At 38.7% G+C, this 22,141-nt stretch overlaps 1 long non-coding RNA gene across 6 annotated transcripts in view; it reads left to right on the forward strand.

The window, feature by feature from the left end:
• Window positions 1-22,141, forward strand: part of LOC112858627 (uncharacterized) — a 45,567-nt gene that overhangs the window by 14,916 nt on the left and 8,510 nt on the right. For 3 of the 6 annotated variants that reach the window (XR_015250319.1, XR_015250321.1, XR_015250317.1), the window contains exons 2-3: window positions 3,784-3,979; window positions 11,914-11,988. This is a non-coding gene — a long non-coding RNA (uncharacterized LOC112858627). Of the gene's footprint in view, window positions 1-3,780; window positions 3,980-6,314; window positions 13,549-13,578; window positions 14,362-22,141 lie in introns of those variants that run through there. The other 3 variants (XR_003223411.2, XR_015250320.1, XR_015250318.1) reach the window with 3 other exon arrangements.

Below are 22,141 nucleotides of genomic sequence, written 5' to 3' on the forward strand. Positions count from 1 at the left end.
GTGCATTTCATATGTATATGAGATTGTTCTGTATTGTTTGGAAAAGTTCACATTCATTGCTATATTCCATTGTATGACTGCACCAAATATATTTATCCATCCTGTTGTTGATATTTGGGTTTTTCTACCCTGGGGCTATTAACCAATAATGATGCCATAAACATTCTCTTATGTGTCTCTTGGTGTGAATGGGAAGACTTCTTTTGAGAGAATACTTAGGATTAAAATTCCTTGGTCTCGAGGTATGTTCACACTGTATACAGATGACAGTTTTCCAAAGTTTATGTTATTTATATCCCCACCAAAAGTATATGAAAGTTTCACAGTCTCCACACCCTGAGCAACACTTGGTATCATCACTGTTTTTAATGTTAGCCATTCTGATGGGTGTGTAGTGGCATTTCATTTTAGCTTTAATTTGCATGTTACTGGTGATGATTGAGACTGAGCACCATTTTATGTTATTTGCCATTTAGAGATCCTCTGGTTTGAAGTGCTTGTTCAAGTCACTTGCCCATATTTCTGTTGGGTTGTCAGTCATTTTCTGACTGATTTTTAGGACTTCTTTATTCTGGATATAAGTTCTTGAACACACATATATATACCAAATATCCTTTCTCATAGTATGGTTTGTCTTTTCATTTTCTCAGTAGCATCTTTTGAAAAAACAAAGTTCCTGAAATTAGTGTAATTTATTTTCACCAATCTTTTTCATTCTTAAATTATTTCACATGTGCCTTCAATTTTTTTTATAACCCTGACTGAAAGAGTAATTAGTACCAGAGCTGTTACAGGAGATGGACCCTTTGAGGTTGAATTAAATACACACACACGTAAAATCAATCACAGGGATAACTTCATTGCTATAGACAAAGGGACCACAAGTGATCCATGGCTTAAGGTACTGTTATACTTACTATTAATAGCATGGGATGGAGTGAAGGTGAGAATGTATCACTGTGGTAACCATAGTGATTTAAGATTGTGGATCCACCAGGCCTCTCTTACGAACCTAAACAGAATGTACACAGGAAAAAGAAAAATGTAAAAACTATGACTATGTAGCTGAGAATGCATAGAGAGTGTCAGAACTCCTCCACCACAGCTTTGAAGGAGTCCTTCATCTCCTATAAGCAGTGGGCAGAAAAGGTAGATTTGTAGTACCAATAAAATACTCAGTTCTTCCAGTTTTCTTAGTCTAAGGGTAGAGCATTGGTGAGAAAAATGTGGGGCCCTAAGACAGAATGGAGACTTTTGAGCAGACAAGAATGAAGATGAGAATGCTGAACCTGCATATCCCCCAAACTTCCTTGGCTCTCTGGGGAAACTAGCCTCCTCTGCATAGAGGCTTTCGGTGACTGCACTGGGAACAGCTCTCTCATAGGCTGGTATCTGTTCTCAGAACGTACCTTCATCACCTCACAGTATCCCTAGATAAATCTCAAGATCACCTAATCAGAGAAGTATGTGGCCTGCTATGGCATGAGATAACCTACACAGGAGTTAAAGACCTTACCATGTTGATCAGCAGAAACCTGAGGAGTATATATAGAAGTGGGTTCTAAGGATGTTACACCAAGGGGGAATCAATACAAGGTTTTATCATGGCAAATTTATTAGCATGGGTGCACTCACCTGAGAATCAACATCTCATATATTGGCATTAATAGTTTGCTAGGATGAGGCATGGGCTCAATAACAGTATTTGTATTATCTACAAATAATAAATGACCTACAAATGAAATTTGAAGTAATAATTTCAGAATCCCAGAAATACTCTGGCATACTGTAAAGAAGAGAAAACAAGGGCTCCTTAGACATTCTCCATTTTTACCAAGTCATTAAGGATGCATTGGTGATAGAAGTATAAGCATCCCTAAAGAGCTCTGAAGTGGCTGCCCTCTGTTTGTCAGATTGATGGTGATAAATGCTGTGGTAGAACTGAGTTTCCTGATCTCAGAATAAGATAATCTCAAATTGGTAGAGGCCACGTGATGGCATATAACCATCAGAGACATGGTGGGCACAATTACCATAATAATACGTTATCAGAGTGTTTTGACTTTCAGGGAAAGGTGGAAATGGTTCAAGGATAACAAGAAAGGAAGCAGATTAAGTAATAGATTAAGTAGCCTACTAATTTGCTGCTTGACATATATAGGTGGGAAAATTCTAAACTAACTTGTGTTGTCATAATGAAATTTGAAGCATCTCATCCAGTTCACAGACCTGGAACTCTTTGATGATGGAGAAAGATTGGGTCCCTTTGAAGAAAAATCCTGCAATGCTGCCACAGGTGTATAACCATGAACCTTCCCCTAATCCCATGCTTCCCAAATGTGTCTGTACTTTAGACCACCGTAAAATTCTCAAGAACATCCAGGCCAATTAAATCATAATTTCAGGGAGTGAGACCCAGGCATTGATATTTTTTGAAGCTCCCCTGGTGAGCAAATTACGGGATCACTGCCCTAATTCTTCTCTAGTGGCCATTTCCTGGAGAAAGGAAAATACCAGACCTCCTGAGGCTTATTAGATACTGTCTCTTAACTTATATTAATACCTAGAGACCCAAAACCTAATCCTGGACAACTGGTTAAAATAGGAGGCCTAGGAAACTTAAGTGACAGATGGAGTCTTGGCCTGCATCTGGGTTAACAGTGAGTCCAGAGAGACCCATATTGGGGTTATTTCTCCAGTCTTAATGTGTAGTAAGAATAGACATATTTTAATAACTGAAGCAGTCTTCATTTTAGTTTCCTGTCCAATGGAGTGAATGCTATTATGGTAGGAAGGCCTATGTAGAAGTTCATAACTGCTTGTCTCTCACCAAAGCAGTACTGCATCCCTGGGGAACTTGCAGAAATTAGTGCCACCATGCTGGCATAGTGATTCATACCACATTCCCACTTAACTTCCCTTTGTGGTCACCAGATGGGTCATAGGGAATGACAGTATAAAAACCAAATGGGTAGTAAAGAATGACTGGATTACTGCAAGATTTTATCAGGCAAAGATGCCAATTGTAGTTGCTGTTATAGGCGTGGTATCTTCATTGGAGGAAATGAATACAGACTTTGATATGATATATAGGTATTGCTCTGGAAGTGCCCCCTCATTTCCCATTCCAGTTATTCAGGGAAATCAGAAGTAGATTGTGTTTAACTGACAGAGACAACAGTAAGCCCTTACTGTCTTGTCTCAGCACTGTGCCACCTTTCTATTCTGTGCTGAAGGGACCTTGATCATCTTTCTATGCGATAGAATATCACACTGGTCTATTATAGAAATGAACGTTAAATGAGCCCAAAGAGCAGGAAGTAGTAAACACTCTACATGCTTTGGTAAGACATATGCTTAGCAGAAGGTGCAAGAAATACCCTGTAAAACTTCAGGGACCTGCCACATGGGATTCAGTGGCCAGAGACCTGTTAGGTTATCCATTCAAGTGAGTGACTGTTGTGTTTTTCACCACCACAGTAAAGAAAAAGGCAAAATGTGTGGCAGGCCTTTTTAGGTTCTGGAGACAACAAAATAGTACTTTTGGGTGACCTAACCTGTTTTATGGGTAACTGTAATTTTGAGTGGGGCCCAGAGCAAACTGTCTTGCCAGTTGGGCCTTATCGTTAGGCAGATACAATGGTATTGGAAGTTCATGTGGTAGAGATGCTATATGAAGTCTCTGAGGGTAAGTGCCAATAGGAGAATCACAAGATTCCTTGGTTTTTGAGTAAAGATCTATCTTCCTCAACCAATGTTTTGTTTTGTTTCTTTGAAAAGCAGCTCCTGGTTTGCTGCTGGTACCTGATAGAGATGGAACTCCTGACCATGGGACATCAAGTGACTATGTGAATGATCGAACTACTACTCGTCATGAACTGGTGTTATCTGATTCACCAATCATACAACTGGATGGGCATAACAGCAGTTCACTCCCTACAAAACTGGGTACATGGCCACAACTAAACTGAATAAGCAGGTGACTCAGACTACTGTTATTAGTACCTGCCCCTATTCCTTCAGCACTTCTCCCTCAATCCATATACACTGGCTTCAAAGGGGGTTCCCTCTGACCAATTAATGAAGGAAAAAAGTTTAGGTCTTGTTAATTCACAAAAGGGTCTGCAATGAGCTGGCAATAGCTGGGTGTGAGTGGTCACTATACAACACCATCGCTCAATAGTGGCCCTGAATCACAACAGTAAAGGGAAATCCTTTCCTTGAGAACTTTAGGAGATGTGGCCTGAGGTAAGGGTATAGAGTGGTTCATTGTGAGTGGCTTATGAGTCGACAGGCTGGACAAGAACTTAGAACAAATTAGAAAACTGGTTCAGTTTATGGAGCCAACCAGGAGACAATAACCTCCAAATTTAGGATGCGGACTTCAGAATAAAGTATTATGCTTAAATGCAGTAACCAATATGTAGTGCCATCTTTCCCAGAAGGTATGTAGGAGATGAGCATGGTCCTTCTATTTTCTGTATGTCTATTTTTTTTAAATACTGGGAGCATGTTTTCTGAATTTGGTGAAAAGCATGAAATTACAGATCCACAAAGCTCAGTGAAGCACAGGTAGGAAAATTACCAATGCGTGTTATTGTCAAACTGACAAAACTAAGAGAAAAATATCTTAAAAGCATTCAGAAAAAGTGCACATCACACACAGGAGGGCTATTATATGAATTTTTAAAAGTTTTTTAATGGAAGCATAACACACATGTAGAAAAGTACACAAATATAATTATTTAGCACAACTTATCACAAAGTAAAGATAACTGTGTAATCAACACCCACATCAATAGCTACAACACTAACATGCCCCCTTCTTAGTCATTATTCTTCTTTCTTCCCAAAGGTAATCACTTTCCCAAATTCTAACACCAAAGATTAGGTTTGCCAATGGTTAACTTTTATATATATTGAATACATAACTGTATTCTCTTGTGTCTGGCTTCCTTTGTTTAATATTGTGAGGTTCATCTCTCTGCCCCTCCCCTGCTCACTCATCTCTCACTCAAAAATAAATAAACAAACATTAAAAAAAATCTTTAAAGAAAACATTGTGAGGTTTATCCATGTTGTTACCTGGATCGGTTGTTCATTTATTTTCATTGTTATACAGTGAATGAATATATTGCCATTTACTTATCCGTTCTACTGTTGATAGATATTGGCGATGTTTCCATTTAGGGCTATTATAAAGACTGATGCTATGAACATTCTTTTGTATGTCTTTTGGGGTACACATGTATGCATTTTTGTTAGGTTCTCTATTATACCTAAAAACCCACTTGAAGAATTTTTTGGTCCCTGAAACTTTGGACTTAGTGGTTTTGGTAGTCTTGGTACTAAAGAGAGGAATGCTTCCTAATACTTTAACAAATTAGAAGTGGACACTGTTCACTGGCAGGTTTGGGCTTTTTCTGTCACTAACCAACAAGAGAGAAGGAAATCACTCTACTGGCAGGGTGAGGGATCCCTTTTAACGGGGAAATTGCGTTGCTGCTATACAGAATAAATATGACTGTATATGGACTGTAACAGTATTCTCTGAGAAGCTTGTTCGTATTCTCTTAGCCAATAGTCCAGTAAAAAACTAGGGTAACCCAAAAAGGACCTCTGCTAGGACTCATCTTACAAGAATGACTGTTGGGAGTATCCCACCCGGTAAGAATCCCATCCAGGTGAGGTACGAACAAAAAGTGAGAGAAACCGGGGCGCCTGGGTGGCGCAGTCGGTTAAGCATCCGACTTCAACCAGGTCACGATCTCACGGTCCGTGAGTTCGAGCCCCACGTCGGGCTCTGGGCTGATGGCTCAGAGCCTGGAGCCTGTTTCCGATTCTGTGTCTCCCTCTCTCTCTGCCCCTCGCCCGTTCATGCTCTGTCTCTCTCTGTCCCAAAAATAAATAAACGTTGAAAAAAAAAAAAATTAAAAAAAAAAAAAGTGAGAGAAACCAAGAATGGATGGTGAATAGGGCACCTGGATAGCTCAATTGGTTAAGCATCTGATTTCAGCTCAGGTCATGATCTCATGGTTTGTGGGTTTGAGCCATCAGGCTGTGTGCTGACAGCGTGGAGCCTGCTTCAGATTCTCTCTCTCCCTCTCTCTGCCCAGCTGTTCATGCTCTCTGTCTCTCACTCCCTCTCTCTCTCAAAAATAAACATTAAAAAAAAAAGTTAAAAAAAAAGAATGGATGGTGAAAGAAAACAGCTATGTTTATGAATCTAGGCCTCATGACCAGCTTAAAAAAGCAGGTTTTAAGAGACTATGTTTATGTTTTGTAACTTCTTTTCTCCCCTACCATATATGAAGAATTCTAGGGTGCTAATGTTTATGGTTCCAGAGCTGATTTACACCACCCCAGGATGAGTTTGTAACTGATGGGAAGAGATTGCTTAGTGGAAAAGAGTGAGGTGAGCATATCTTTTCTTCCCCTCCACTAGAGGTTTACTTGAACTGGATTTATACTTTGACCACAGGTCATTACTCGTCTCACAGTGAACTCTTCACAATTCTCTCTCCCTCCAAATTCTGATTAAGTTCTTCTGTCTCTTGGAACCTATTCTTGTAATTCTCTTATACCCTACACACACACAATTGTAATTAGTCCCTTTGTAAATAAACCTTCTTTAAATGATCCTGAATGTATCATTTGTTTCCTATTAGGACTCTTGGACACATGAACTTTTTTTTTTTTTTTTTAATTAAGTAGGCACCATGCCCAACATGGGGCTTGAACTCACAACCCTGAGATCAAGAGTCCTATGTTCTATTGACTGAGCCAGCCAGGCGCCCCTGGACACATGAACTTTTTATCTCTTGAATTGCTTCTTGTCTAAAATCTACTTGGATTTAGCATAGCCACACCATCTTTATTAGTTTTTGCATGATATACCTTTTTACTTTAAGCTTTTCTGCATTCTCATATTTAAGATTTGTCTCTTGAAAACAGGTTAAAAGTATACCTTTATAAATCCAAGTCTTTGTCTTTTAATTGGGATAATCAATTTACATTTAGTATAACTATTATATACAGGCTTTAAAGCTGCCATCCTGCTGTTTTTTGTCTCACCTATTCTTTGTTCTTTTTTCTGTACTTTCTTTGGGATTAAGTGTTTTTTCTATTTCATCTTCTTCTTTTGATTTTTTGTGGTTTTATGTTCTTTTAATATTCTTAGTTACTCTAGAAATGAGAATGTGCATCCATGACATTTAAAAGCCTAGTATATATTAGTACGTTTTCCACTTCCTAGACAATGTGATTACTTTAGACCACTTTAAGACTATTTTCCTTCGCCTCTCAGTTACTGTGCTATTATGTTTTAAATCTGTATGTTTTTAACAACATGATATATTAGCATTGTTTTGTAAACTTACTATTTATTGGGATTTACCTATGTATTTTTCCCTTTCATTGCTCTTCATCTCTTCCAGAATGTGAGAGTGGCTATCTGAGATCATTTCTCTCTGCCCAAAGTCTACTCTTTTTTACAGGGCAGAAATGCTGGTGTCAAATTCTCAATTTCTGTTTGTTTGAAAAAACTTTATTTTGCCTATTTGAAAGTTATATTGTTTGAATGTAAATTCTAAGTTGACAGTATTTTCCTTTGGTACTCTAAAGATAGCATCATTTTGGTTGCAAAGCAGCTGTCTTACTGTCATTCGTTTTAATAAAGTAATTTGTCTTTTTCCTCTGGATGCGTAAATTTTTCCTCTTTGGTTTTCAGCAATTTTACGATGATGTGCTTAGGTGTGATTTTCCTTGCCTTTTTCTTGCTTAAGGTTTATAGTGCTGCTTAAATCTGAGGCATGATGCCTTTTACTTATTTTAGACATCTCTTCAAGTATCACTTTTTTATGGTCTCTCATTCCTTTCCTTCTGGGTCTCAACTATATTAGACTTTTTAAAATTCTACACTATAAGTCTCTTCTACCTTTAAAAAATTTTTTACCATTTTCTTCCTTTTGTCTCTGTAAATCTATCTGCATATTTTCTTCTGAACTTTGTCCAATTCCCTAATTTTGTCCTCAACTCCATATAATTGACTACTAAGTCTACCCATTGTGAAAGTCTACCCTCAGCTAAAAGGCTGAGGTGTTTATTTCTTCCTTGTGAGCCCTAAACTCCAGTTTTCAACCTCCCTGCCCCCTCCTGGGCCTGTGAGTTTGCAAAAATCTGTGTTCACTTTCTCAGTTGCTTTTGATAGAGTCAGATGTCTCTAGCAGAAAGGGAGCCCTAAATACTCAAGTATCTCTCCGATGTGTCTCCCTCTCCTAGATCTTAGCCCTGCAATCTTCACCAGTTTGGTAGCTTTTTAGTGCCTTTAAAGAAATGTGGTTTTCTTTTTCTTGGCCCACTTTTCTAGTTGCTAGTTATTCTCAGCTAAAGCATAATCAAAACCCACCTAGTTCTTTATTATTAGAAGTGGAACTGCAGACGACTCATTTTTTTTAAAGTAATCTCTACACCCAATGTGAAGCTCAAACTCACAACCCCGATATGAAGAGTCAGTCGTATGCTCCACCAACTGAGCCAACCAGACACACCAAGTCCTTGGTGACTTGTGACATTTTTAATGTCAAAAATTTTACTGGATGCCCCTGCCCCCTATCAAAACACACAAGGTACTAGTCATACATGTTTAGCATATAAACTATAAATAAATATATAAGAAAAATAGACACATCATTATGTCCAAGTCCCCTGTAATAACTATTACTCAGGGATTTGTAACTCAAGGGAAACACTGCTATAAGCAAAGGCATAGTCTCAGCAAAGTTAGAAGGATGTTTGAAGGAACATGAGCCCAGTTTGATTAAGAGATTTGATGTATGAAAGCAGGGATAAAGGTCTGACTTTTATTCTCTATATAATAGGAAACCACTGGAAATTTCTTTATTGTGGTATCTTTAAAATTTTTTTTAATTTTTTTTTTATTTTTGAGGAAGAGAGAGACACAGAGTGTCAGCAGAGGAGGGGCAGAGAGAGAGGGAGACACAGAATCTGAAGCAGGCTCCAGGCTCTGAGCTGTCAGCACAGGGCCCACAGCGAGGCTCAAACTTAACAAACCATGAGATCATGACCTGAGCGGAAGTCACTCAACTGACTGAGCTACCCCTATTGTGGTATCTTTTCATAAAAACTGTGTTCAATACGGTAGTGACATGCAAGATAGACTGAAGAAGTAAGAATACAGGCAGAGAAACCCACTAGGAATCTTTAGTAATGGACCAAATATGAGCTGTTGATGAGAGACTTCATGGTGTAATGAAAAGAATGTTGACATTAGAATCACAGGACTTGTAATTACTGGTCCTGTCAACTTGGGCAAGTCATTTAACCTGTGTGATTCTGCTTATTTACATGCCAGTCACCTTGGAGGCCTTTAATAGAATGATGAAATGTTAATAACTTTTGCTTAACTCACAGAGTGGTTATACAAATATAATGATGATAAAAACCTTTTAAAATGCATATTATAAAATTTAAGGTGTAATATGCATTTGAAGATCTAAAGAAATAAAAGTGGAGACGGATAAGGAAAGAGAAGAGTGAAAGAAAAAGATTATTCAAGTATAGTGAATCCTGGTGACTAGAAAATGGAATCACTTACATAAGTCAGTCAAAAGAGGAACTGATGGGGTGCCTGGGTGGCTCAGTCAGTTAGGCATCTAACTCTTGATCTCAGCCCAGACCGTGATCTCAGTTTGGGATCAAGCTGTGTGTCAGGCTCTGCGCTGACAGTGAGGAGACTGCTTGGGATTCTCTCTTTCTGCCCCTCTACACCCCCTTCCTCTCTCTCTCTCAAAATAAATAAACTTAAAAAAAAAAAAGAGGAACTGATTTTGGGAATCAGGACGAGGGAAAAAACAGTGATTTATTTCATTTTAATTGTGGAAATGTTTAGCAGGCACTTCTCTACTGTATCTATTAATTTCATATATTGTTAGGTATTTTCATGTGAGATTACTCAATTTCCTTTATAAAATTTTAAGTTTGGAGATAAAGAAGATATCTCCTTGGGAATATGTATTTCCTCATTTTTTTTTTAAGTTTATCTGTTTATTTTGGAAGAGAATAGAGTACAAACAGGGGAGGGGCAGAGAAAGAGGGAGAAAATCCTAAACAGGCTCTGCACTGACCTGGCACAGAGCCCTAGGCGGGCTGCGAATTCAGGAACCCAGAGATCATGACCCCAGGCAAAATCAGGAGTCAGACACTTAACCGACTGAGCCACCCAGGCACCTCATTTTTAATTTAATTTTAATTTAATTTTAATTTATTAAAAAAAAATAAAGCTTGTACCTGCTGGTTTGATAAAAGTTCCATTTATTTTTGTCCAGTTTATTAGTAAAGTGATTACATGGGGTACTGCCTGGTTTAAGGATTATTTGTTCCTTCCAATTTAATACCAAACTGCTATTCTTCAGTGTGCATCACTCTAAATCTTTATCACTATTAGTACTTTAAGGTACTGTACCTTACTAAAACCCAGGCAAACACTTTATTTTTTTTTTCAATATATGAAATTTATTGTCAGATTGGTTTCCATACAACACCCAGTGCTCATCCCAAAAGGTGCCCTCCTCAATACCCATCACCCACCCGCACCTCCCTCCCACCCCCCATCAACCCTTAGTTTGTTCTCAGTTTTTAAGAGTCTCTTATGTTTTGGCTCCCTCCCTCTCTAACCTTTTTTTTTTTTCCTTCCCCTCCCCCATGGGTTTCTGTTACGTTTCTCAGGATCCACATAAGAGTGAAAACATATGGTATCTGTCTTTCTCTGTATGGCTTATTTCACTTAGCATCACACTCTCCAGTTCCATCCACGTTGCTACAAAGGGCCATATTTCATTCTTTCTCATTGCCACGTAGTACTCCATTGTGTATATAAACCACAATTTCTTTATCCATTCATCAGTTGATGGACATTTATGCTCTTTCCATAATTTGGCTATTGTTGAGAGTGCTGCTATAAACATTGGGGTACAAGTGCCCTATGCATCAGTACTCCTGTATCCCTTGGGTAAATTCCTAGCAGTGCTATTGCTGGGTCATAGGGTAGGTTTATTTTTAATTTTTTGAGGAACCTCCACACTGTTTTCCAGAGCGGCTGTACCAATTTGCATTCCCACCAACAGTGCAAGAGGGTTCCCGTTTCTCCACATCCTCTCCAGCATCTATAGTCTCCTGATTTGTTCATTTTGGCCACTGACTGGCGTGAGGGGATGTCTGAGTGTGGTTTTGATTTGTATTTCCCTGATGAGCGATGTTGAGCATCTTTTCATGTCAGGCAAACACTTTAACTTCAATTTGAATTTCATGTGAGACATAACAAATGTCTTACTGAAAGTCATATGCCATGTTTGTTTCTTTTATATTTTAAATGTATATGCCTTTAATTTAGACTGTGAACTTTTAAGATGGTTTCTGTTCCTTCTGAAATCCTTAGTTTCTCCTAATTGTTTTTAAAATTAAATTGTAATGGACACTCAACCATAACAGTAGCTTTATGTTGTGCCCCAGGAATTTGTCCCCCATAATTTGATTATCTCTGGATTGCTGTAGTGTGTTACTGAATCTGTAACTTTACATTTCCAGTAACATCCAACATCTTCAGTAAGTTTAGACTTTAAAAAAATGCTTTGTCCACGATTAGAAAGCTGATTGGGGGTTTAGACCAAACATTCCTCTTACATCCTCATTTGTTCCCTCTCATTTTTGTCTAGTTTCCCCTATTCTTACATGAGTAGAAATTTGGTTATACAGAGCTGTTTGCCTTTCCTGCTTTTTTTTGCCCATTACAGTTTTCTGTATTTAACAGCCCTTCTAGTTCTACTCCAAATAAAATATTTTGTATTTTTTACTTGGGACTACAGAAATAATGTATTGGCATCCTCTCTTATCCAGTAGATTTTGGCATGCCCAAATCTGGAGGTGAAAAAAGCAACAACAACAAAAAAAACAGAGCAGCAAGGAAAATCGGTAAGCTTTACCCTGCAGCAAAAATATCAATCTGTTCTTAAGGAATTAAGTGCTTCACAAAGGTGAGTTCTCCATGTGACTAAGGCTTCAATTATTCATCGTGGACAGTAACCCAGTGCAGTTTGAAGGTCCTTGTCATTACAGGTGGCCTAGTAAATGTTTGACAACTAGCTCACCAGGAAAGAAAAAAAAAAAAAGCTTTGATTATGGTGTTTGCAAATTTCTTGGGGGTAAATATCCCACTGTGGCTCATTTCAGGCTACCACAGGACATCACAGAACACAGAATTAGAAGAAGGTATATATTATCAAACTGTAATATTTCTATAATACAGATATGATCACCATAACCACAAAAACATGGATAATAGTAAAATGAGGAAATGAATTTTGAATATTTATTATTCTTATATATTGGATTTTAACATAATTGTCAGCTTACATAGTTAATTCTTCATAAAGGCTGTGTTTAACAGCCTGCAAAATTTCTAAAAATGTTTAAATGTACTCATAAAGCAGTATAAGCCAGCTCTAGCATATACTGCTTTCTGCACTCTTAGTTTTGGAAGTGACTTAGGCAATAGCTAATATGAGTTGAATCCTTCATGCCTTTTTCATATTCCTCCATGTATATGATACCTTGTTATGACTTTATTACTTTTTAAAATCTTCTGAGCCAGCTGTAAATGTTTAATTTGTCACTTGTAAATAAACACAAACAAAAGGAACTCCATAAACAATGGGAATAGAGACATTTCCTCAAGGAAGAAATATAGACAGCAAAACAGCACATGAAAAGATGCTGACCATCATTAGTCACTAGGTAAATGCAAATTAAAATAACAATGAGCTATACCACTACATACCTATTAGAATGGCTGATTAAAAAGACTGGTCATAACAGGTCAGGGGGAACTGGAATTCTCAGTATATAACTAGTGAGAATGTAAAATGGTACAACCACTTGGAAAACAGCTTGACAGTTTCTTAAAAAGGTAAATGTATACCTATCATAATCCACCTATTCCATTCCTACCTATTTACCAAAAAGAAAACCTATGTCCATACAAACACTTACACAAGAGTATTTGTTATAGACAAAAACTGGAAACAACCAGAATGTCCACCGATGGGTGAATGGATATAGAAATTGTGGCATATCCATACAAAGAATACTACTCAGTAGTAAAAAAAAACAAAAAACTTGAGTGACACAACATAGGTAAATTTCAAAATAATTATGCTGAGTGAAAAAAGTCACGGAGGGCATGCTGTTTGATTCTATTTAAATAAAATTATAGAAAATGCCAGCTAAGCTATAGGACAAAATGATCATTGGCTTCAAGTGGGTGCAAGGAAGAGGGGTTGGGTTGGGGGAACAGAAAGGGTTTACAAAGGACTACACAGACACTTGTAGTGAGGCATATGTTTATTATCTTGATTTTGGTGATTGTTTCATGGGTGTATACATATGTCAAATTACCAAATTGTGTACTTTAAATATATGTGATATACTGTATGTCAATTATATTTCAATAAAGCTATAAGAAATTTTTTAAAATTTTTTTTAACATTTATTTATTTTTGACAGCCAGAGACAGCTGTGAGCTGAGCGTGAGCAGGGGAGGGGCAGAGAAAGAGGGAGACACAGAATCTGAAGCAGGTTCCAGGCTCTGAGCTGTCAGCAGAGCCTGACACAGGGCTGAAACTCACGAACCGCAAGATCATGACCTGAGCCAAAGTTGGACGCTTAACCGACTAAGCCACCCAGGCGCCCCATAAAAATTTTTAAAACTATGGTCTGGCCAATGAAGATGAGGAAAAGGCAACTGCTTTGTGCTGGACAATACATTTCTATCTTTGGGAGTAAAACTGTATAGGTTCTTTAGGCAAGCCCTGACCACATTGCTGGCTTATACTGAGAAGTTGAGCAACTGAAATGCTCAGGTTTTTATCACATGTCTGCTGTTAAGCCAGATTCTCTTCATCTTTATACTTTTTACTTCTTTACACATTTTATACTTATCTCTGCTATATTTTATATTATTTCTTTCTCATAACTATTATAGTGAGGCTTTGGTATTAATATTTATTAGACAATTGGTTTTTCAGATTCTGTTTAGTGAACACTAGGGAGGGATACTCACAGAACCATCTGAGGTATCCTGAGTGGGTGTGAGGATTGGAAATGGAGGGAAAATGATAAAGATTCTCAGTAGGCAAGGCTCTAGCCTCCAAGTCAGGCAGCTTCTTTGTTTTATAGACTTAAGGGCTCCTGAGGGGAAAAAGTATGAAAATCACCTCTTAAGTTTTCTACAAGCTAAGCCCAGAAGCTAATGCATAGCAGTTGCTCAATAAATATCTGCCAAATGGATCTTGATTAAATTTAAAATGATTCTTTCATGGGGCACCTGGGTGGCTCGGTCAGTTAAGGGTCCGACTTCAGCTCAGGTTATGATCTTATGATCGTTTGTGGGTTCCAGCCCCTCGTCCAGCTCTGTACTGACAGCTCAGAGCCTGGAGTCTGCTTCAGATTCTCTCTCATTCTCTCTCTCTCTCTCTCTCTCTCTCTGCCCTTCCCTGGCTTGTGCTTTCTCTCTCCCTCAAAAACAAAAAATATTTAAAGGAATAAAAATAATAAAATGCACTCTCGCTTCTTTCTGCACTCCCTCTCTCACGTGGCACATAAACATTTATTCTGTCATCTGAGTTTCTTGAGGTGGAAGTATTAATTTTTGAGAACTGCTATTGATTTTACACTAAGAAAGGTACCGATTGCAAGGAAGATGGAAGAACAGAAGGATCCTGAGCTCACCTCCACCCCCCACCCCCGCCAGACACACCCATACTGCAACTACATTTAATATAACTCACTCTGAAAACAACCTGAAGATTAGCAGAACAACTTTTCCACAGCTACTGATATAAAGAAAAAGCCACATTCATTACAGTAGGAGGGGCAGAGACTCAGTCGAGAACCAAAACCCCTGGCCTGGCAACCCACAAGTAGGAGGGATATCATAGGAGTTCCTCTCTAAGGAACGAAGAGATCAGGCTCCACATCAGGCACCTCTGGCTGTGGGGACCTGCACAGGGAAGATAAATCCCCATAAAATCTGCCTTTGAAGATCAGTAGGACTTACCATAACTCTAAGAGAGCCAGAAGGCAATAAGAAACAAAGACGCCACTCATAAGGCCAGAGCACTAGATCACTTAGTCTGAGACCCAGCACAGGGGCAGCAGTTTGGAAAGCACCTGGGTTATACATGAAGGAAATCTAATTTTAGGGTGTTCTGGAGGGGCAGGGCAGTACTGGTGGGCACCATTTTTCTTGCCCTCTTTCAGCTTAGCTGGACGACGGTTGTGTGAGCCAGTTCTGATACTCTCCATCTGTCCTGAGAACACTACTTGTTCCTCCCCAGCATTTCCCTACAGACCTGTCCGGTCCAATCTGCACCACACCTGGCAAGCAGCCTCAGTTGTTTTTTGGGGTTTGTTAATTGGTTGGTGGTTGGTTTTTAAGATTTTATTTGGGTAACTCTATACCCAACATGGGGCTTGAACTCACAACCCCTCGATCAAGTCACATGCTCTACCAACTACCAATGCCCTTCCAGAGCAACTTCTGCCCCAGGGAGGTGGAGTGCTAGCCCCACCCACCAGCATGCCCACCAAAGGTGGAGGTGAGACTCTTAGACTTCTACACTGGAACTAACCCTATCTACCAGCACACCCACTACAGCCAGATCTCATAGCTGCACAGGGGTCCACCCCTACCCACCAGTACACCCATAAGTAGTCATGGCTAATCACTGCAGCCAGCCAGGCTGGAGGCCAGACCTGGCCACTAGCATGCCTGCAGCAGTCATGCCAAGTCACAACAGGAGAGTGAATGCAGTCCACAGAGGGGACATCCTTGGATTACCTGGTTCTGGTGACCAGAGAGGATTGTGCTACTGGGCCCCACAGGACACCTTCAACATAAGACCACTACTTTCAAGATCAGGAGACAGAGGAATATGTTCCAAACAAAAGAATAAGGCAAAACCTGGGAAAGAGAACTAAACAAAATAGAGATAAGGAATCTATCTGATAAAGAGTTCAAAATAATGCTCATAAAGATGCTAACCAGATTTGAGAGAAGTATATGAGCTCAGTGAGAACTTTTTTTTTTTTTTTTTTAATTTTTTTTTCAACGTTTTTTATTTATTTTTGGGACAGAGAGAGACAGAGCATGAAAGGGGGAGGGGCAGACAGAGAGGGAGACACAGAATCAGAAACAGGCTCCAGGCTCTGAGCCATTAGCCCAGAGCCCGACGCGGGGCTCGAACCCACGGACCGCGAGATCGTGACCTGGCTGAAGTCGGACGCTTAACCAACTGAGCCACCCAGGCGCCCCTAAGCTCAGTGAGAACTTTAACAAAAACTTCAAAAAAAAATCAGAGCTAAATAATACAATAACTGAAATGAAAAATACACTAGAGGGAATCAACAGCAGATTAGAGAATACAGAAAATTGGATCAGTGATCTGGAAGACAGAGTAATGGAAAGCACCCAAGCCGAACAGTAAAAACAAAAGATTTAAGAAAAAAAAAAAAGACACGTTAATGGACTTCTAGGACAACGTCAAGTATACTAACATTCATATTATACAGGCCCCAGAAAAAGAGAAAGGGGCAGAAAACAATTTGAGAAAACAACAGCTGAAAGCCTCCTTAAGTTTAAGGGGGATGAAAACAGACACCCAGGTCTAGGCTATACAGAGAACCTCAAACAAGTGAGCGCAAGGCAGTCCACACCAAGACACATAATTAAAATGTCCAAAATTTGGGACACCTGGGTGGCTCAGTAAGTTAAGCGTCTGACTCTTGATGTCAGCTCAGATCATGATCTCAGAGTCATGAGACTGAGCCCTGCACTGGACTATATGCTGGCATGGAGCCTGCTTAATATTCTCTGTCTCCCTCTTCCTCTGTTCCTCACCCACTCAGGCACATGCATGCACTCTCTCTCAAATAAATAAAATGTCCAAAATTAAAAATAGAGAATCTTAAAAGCAGCAAGAGAAAAGCAAATAATTACATACCAGGGAAACCTCATAAGCCTATTACTTGGTTTGTCAGCAAAAATTTGCAGGCCAGAAGGGAGCAGCACTATATATTCAAAGTGCTCAAAGGAAAAAACCTATAACCACGAAGACTCTACTGGGCAAGGTTATCATTCAGAATTGAAGGAGAGATAAAGAGTTTCTCAGATAAACAAAAGTTAAAGTTCACCACTAAACCAGCATTACAAGAAATGTTAAAGGGAATTCCATAAGCAAATAAGAAAAGGCCACAACTAGAAGAAAATTGTAAAAGGAAAAAATTCCACTTGTAAAAGCAAACACATAGTAATGGTAGTAGATCAATTATAAAGACAGAGCTGGGGGCGCCTGGGTGGCTCAGTCGGTTAAGCGTCTGACTTCAGCTCAGGTCATGATCTCGCGGTCTGTGAGTTTGAGCCCCGCGTCGGGCTCTGTGCTGACAGCTCAGAGCCTGGACCCTGTTTCCGATTCTGTGTCTCCCTCTCTCTCTGACCCTCCCCCGTTCATGCTCTGTCTCTCTCTGTCTCAAAAATAAATAAATGCCAAAAAAAAATTTTTTTTAAAAAGAAGAAAGAGCTGGTTCTCTGAAAAGCTAAAATTGATACACCTTTAGCCAGACTCATCAAGAAAAAAAGAGAAAGAACTCAATATCAGAAACAAAGGGGATGTTTCAACTGACACCACAGAACTACAAAGGATTGAGACTACTATGAAAAATTATATGCCAACAAATTGGACAACCTAGAAAAAATGGATAAATTACTAGAAACATACAGTCTCCTGAGACTGAAGGAGGAAAAATCTGATTACTACTAAGAAAATGGGATCAGTAATAAAAAAAAATTCCCAACAAACAAAAGTCCAGGATCAAATGGCTTCACAGGTGAATTCTACCAAACATTTAAAGTTTATTTATTTTGAAAGAGAGACAGCACATACGCACATGTGCACACGAGTGGGGAAGGGGCGGAGAGGGAGAGAAAGAATCCCAAGCAGGTTCTGCCCTGTCGGCACGGAGCCCGATGTGGGGCTTGAACTAATGAACAGTGAGATCATGACCTGAGCCAAAACAAAGAGTCCGACGCTTAACCTACTGAGCCACCCAGGTTGCCCTGAATTCTACCAAACATTCAAAGAACTGATGCCTATCCTTCTCAAACTATTCCAAAATACAGATGAGGATTGAATGCTTCCAAATTTATTCTATGAAGCAACAATTATCCTGGTAACAAAACCAAAGACACTACAAAAAAAGAAGTACAGACCAATATTCCTAATGAACATAGATGCAAAAATCCTCAACAAAATTTAAGAAACCAAATTCAACAATATGTTAAAAGGACCATTCACCACAATCAAGTAGGATTTATTTTGGGGATTACAGGTTCAATACCTGCAAATCAATCAACATGATATACCACATTAACAATATGAAGGATAAAAATCATGATCATTTCAAAAAATACAGAAAAAGCCCTGGTCAAAACTCAACATCTATTCATTATAAACACTCTCAACAAAGTGAGTTTAGAGAGAACATACATCAACAAAATAAATGCCATATTGGAAAAATCCACATCTAACATCATACTCAGCAGTGAAAGGCTAAAAGCATTCCTCTAAGATCAGGAACAAGACAAGGATGTCCACTCTCACCACATTTATTCAACATAATACTACAAGTCCTAGCCACAGCAATCAGATAAGAAAAATAAATAAAAGGTATCCAAATTGGTAAGGAAGAAGTAAAACTTTCACTATTTGCAGATGACGTGACACTACATATTGAAAACCCTAAAGACTTCACCAAAACACTATTAGAACTAATGAATGGAGTCAGTAAAGTTGCTGGATACAGAACCAATATACAGAAATCTGCCACATTTCTATACACTTAGAACAAACTATGAGAAAGACAAATTAAGAAAACAATCCCACTGACAACTGCATCAAAAAAAGAATAAAATACCTATGAATGAATTTAACCAAGGAGATAAAAGAAATGTACTCTGCAAATTATAAGACACCAATGAAAGAAACTGGATAAGGCACAAATAAATAGAAAGATGTTCTGTGCTCATGGATTGGAAGAATTAATATTGTTAAAATGTCCATACTTTCCAAAGCAATCTACAGATTCAATGAAATCTCTATCAAAATACCAGCAGTATGGCACAAAAACAGACACATAGACCAATGGAATAGAATAGAAACCCCAGAACTAGACCCACAAACGTATGGCCAACTCATCTTTGACAAAGCAGGAAAGAACATCCAATGGAAAAAAGACAGTCTCTTTAACAAATGGTGCTGGGAGAACTGGACAGCAACATGCAGAAGGTTGAAACTAGACCACTTTCTCACACCATTCACAAAAATAAACTCAAAATGGATAAAGGACCTGAATGTGAGACAGGAAACCATCAAAACCTTAGAGGAGAAAGCAGGAAAAGACCTCTCTGACCTCAGCCGTAGCAATCTCTTACTCGACACATCCCCAAAGGCAAGGGAATTAAAAGCAAAAGTGAATTACTGGGACCTTATGAAGATCAAAAGCTTCTGCACAGCAAAGGAAACAACCAACAAAACTAAAAGGCAACCAACGGAATGGGAAAAGATCTTTGCAAATGACATATCGGACAAAGGGCTAGTATCCAAAATCTATAAAGAGCTCACCAAACTCCACACCCGAAAAGCAAATAACCCAGTGAAGAAATGGGCAGAAAACATGAATAGACACCTCTCTAAAGAAGACATCCGGATGGCCAACAGGCACATGAAAAGATGTTCAGCGTCGCTCCTTATCAGGGAAATACAAATCAAAACCACACTCAGATATCACCTCACGCCAGTCAGAGTGGCCAAAATGAACAAATCAGGAGACTATAGATGCTGGAGAGGATGTGGAGAAACGGGAACCCTCTTGCACTGTTGGTGGGAATGCAAATTGGTGCAGCCGCTCTGGAAAGCAGTGTGGAGGTTCCTCAGAAAATTAAAAATAGACCTACCCTATGACCCAGCAATAGCACTGCTAGGAATTTATCCAAGGGACACAGGAGTACTGATGCATAGGGGCACTTGTACCCCAATGTTCATAGCAGCACTCTCAACAATAGCCAAATTATGGAAAGAGCCTAAATGTCCATCAACTGATGAATGGATAAAGAAATTGTGGTTTATATACACAATGGAGTACTACGTGGCAATGAGAAAAAATGAAATATGGCCTTTTGTAGCAACGTGGATGGAACTGGAGAGTGTGATGCTAAGTGAAATAAGCCATACAGAGAAAGACAGATACCATATGGTTTCACTCTTATGTGGATCCTGAGAAACTTAAGAGAAACCCATGGGGGAAGGGAACAAAAAAAAAAAAAAAGAGGTTAGAGTGGGAGAGAGCCAAAGCATAAGAGACTGTTGAGAACTGAGAACAAACTAAGGGTTGATGGGGGGTGGGAGGGAGGAGAGGGTGGGTGATGGGTACTGAGGAGGGCACCTTTTGGGATGAGCACTGGGTGTTGTATGGAAACCAATTTGACAATAAATTTCATATATAAATAAAAAAAAAAAAAAAGGTATGATAAAAAAAAAAAAATACCAGCAGTATTTTTTACAGAACTAGAACAAACAATCCTTAAATTTGGGTGTAACCACAAAAGACCTCAAATAGCCAAAGTAATCTTGAGAAAAAAGAACAAAGCCAGAGGTATCACAATCCCAGTTTCAAACTGTACTACAAAGCTATAATAATCAAAAGAATATGGTACTAGCACAAAAATGAACACAGAGAATCAATAGAGAGGAATAGAGCCCAGAAATAAATCCACACTTATATGGTCAATTAATCTAAAACAAAGGAGGCAAAAATATACACCGGGGAAAAGATAGCCTCTTCAATAAATGGTGTTGGGAAAACTGGACAGTTAAATGCAAAAGAATGGAACTGGACCACTTTCTTAACAATATACACAAAAATAATGCAAAATGGATTAAAGACCTAAACATAAGACCTGAAATCATAAAATTCCTAAAAGAAACCATAGGTAGTAAACTCAGACTTAAACAATATTTTTCTGGATCTGTCTCCTCAGGCAAGAGAAACAAAAGCAAAAATAAACAACTTGTACTACATCAAACTAAAAAGCTTTTGTAAAGCAAAGGAAACCACCAAGAAGACAAAAAGGCAACCTACTGAATGAGAGAAGATATTTGTAAATGACATATCTGCGAAGGAGTTAATATCCAAAATGTAAAAAGAACGCAAACAATTCAACATAATAATAATAGTAATAATAATAATAAAATTTAAAAATAGAGGACCTGAATAGGCACTTTGCTGAAGACATACAGATGGCCAATAGACATATGAAAAGATGCTCAACATCAATAATCATCAAGGAAATGCAAATCAAAACCACAGTAAGACATCAACTCACAGCAGTCAGAATGGCTAGTATCAAAAAGACAAGAAATAATAAGCGTTGGCAAAAATGTGGAAAAAAGGGGACGAATTTCTTTTTTTAATTTTTTAAAGGATTTTTAAAGTTAATTTGATTTTGAGAGACAGGTTTAGGTTTATAATCTTGTTGGTACTCTGCGAGTGGCGGGGGGGGGGAAGGCGGGCAGAGAGAAAGTAGAGAGAGAATCCCAAACAGGCTCCACACTGCCAACTTAGAGTCTGATGTGGGACTCGAACTCACGAACCTCAAGATCATGACCTCAGCTGAAACCATGAGTCAGATGCTTAACTGACAGAGCCACCCAGGCACCACAGGGAACCATTTTCTTGGTGGGAATGTAAATTGGTACAACAACTATGGAAAACAGTATGGAGAGTTCTCCAAAAATTAAAAATAGAAATACCATATGATGCAGTAATTCCACTTCTGGGTATTTACTCAGGAAAATAAAAACACTAATTTGAAAAGATTACGCAACGCTGTGTTTATTGTAGCATTATATACAATAGCTAAGATATGGAAGCACCTGAGTGTTCATCAATAGATGAATGGATAAAGTCCTCCTTCCAATTAAGTTGAGAAAACTGAGTATTAATGGTCAACTTC

Source organism: Puma concolor, chromosome B1, assembly GCF_028749965.1.
Source record: "Puma concolor isolate L17-30 chromosome B1, mPumCon1.1.hap2, whole genome shotgun sequence".
In the NCBI taxonomy this organism is placed as follows: Eukaryota; Metazoa; Chordata; class Mammalia; order Carnivora; family Felidae; genus Puma; species Puma concolor.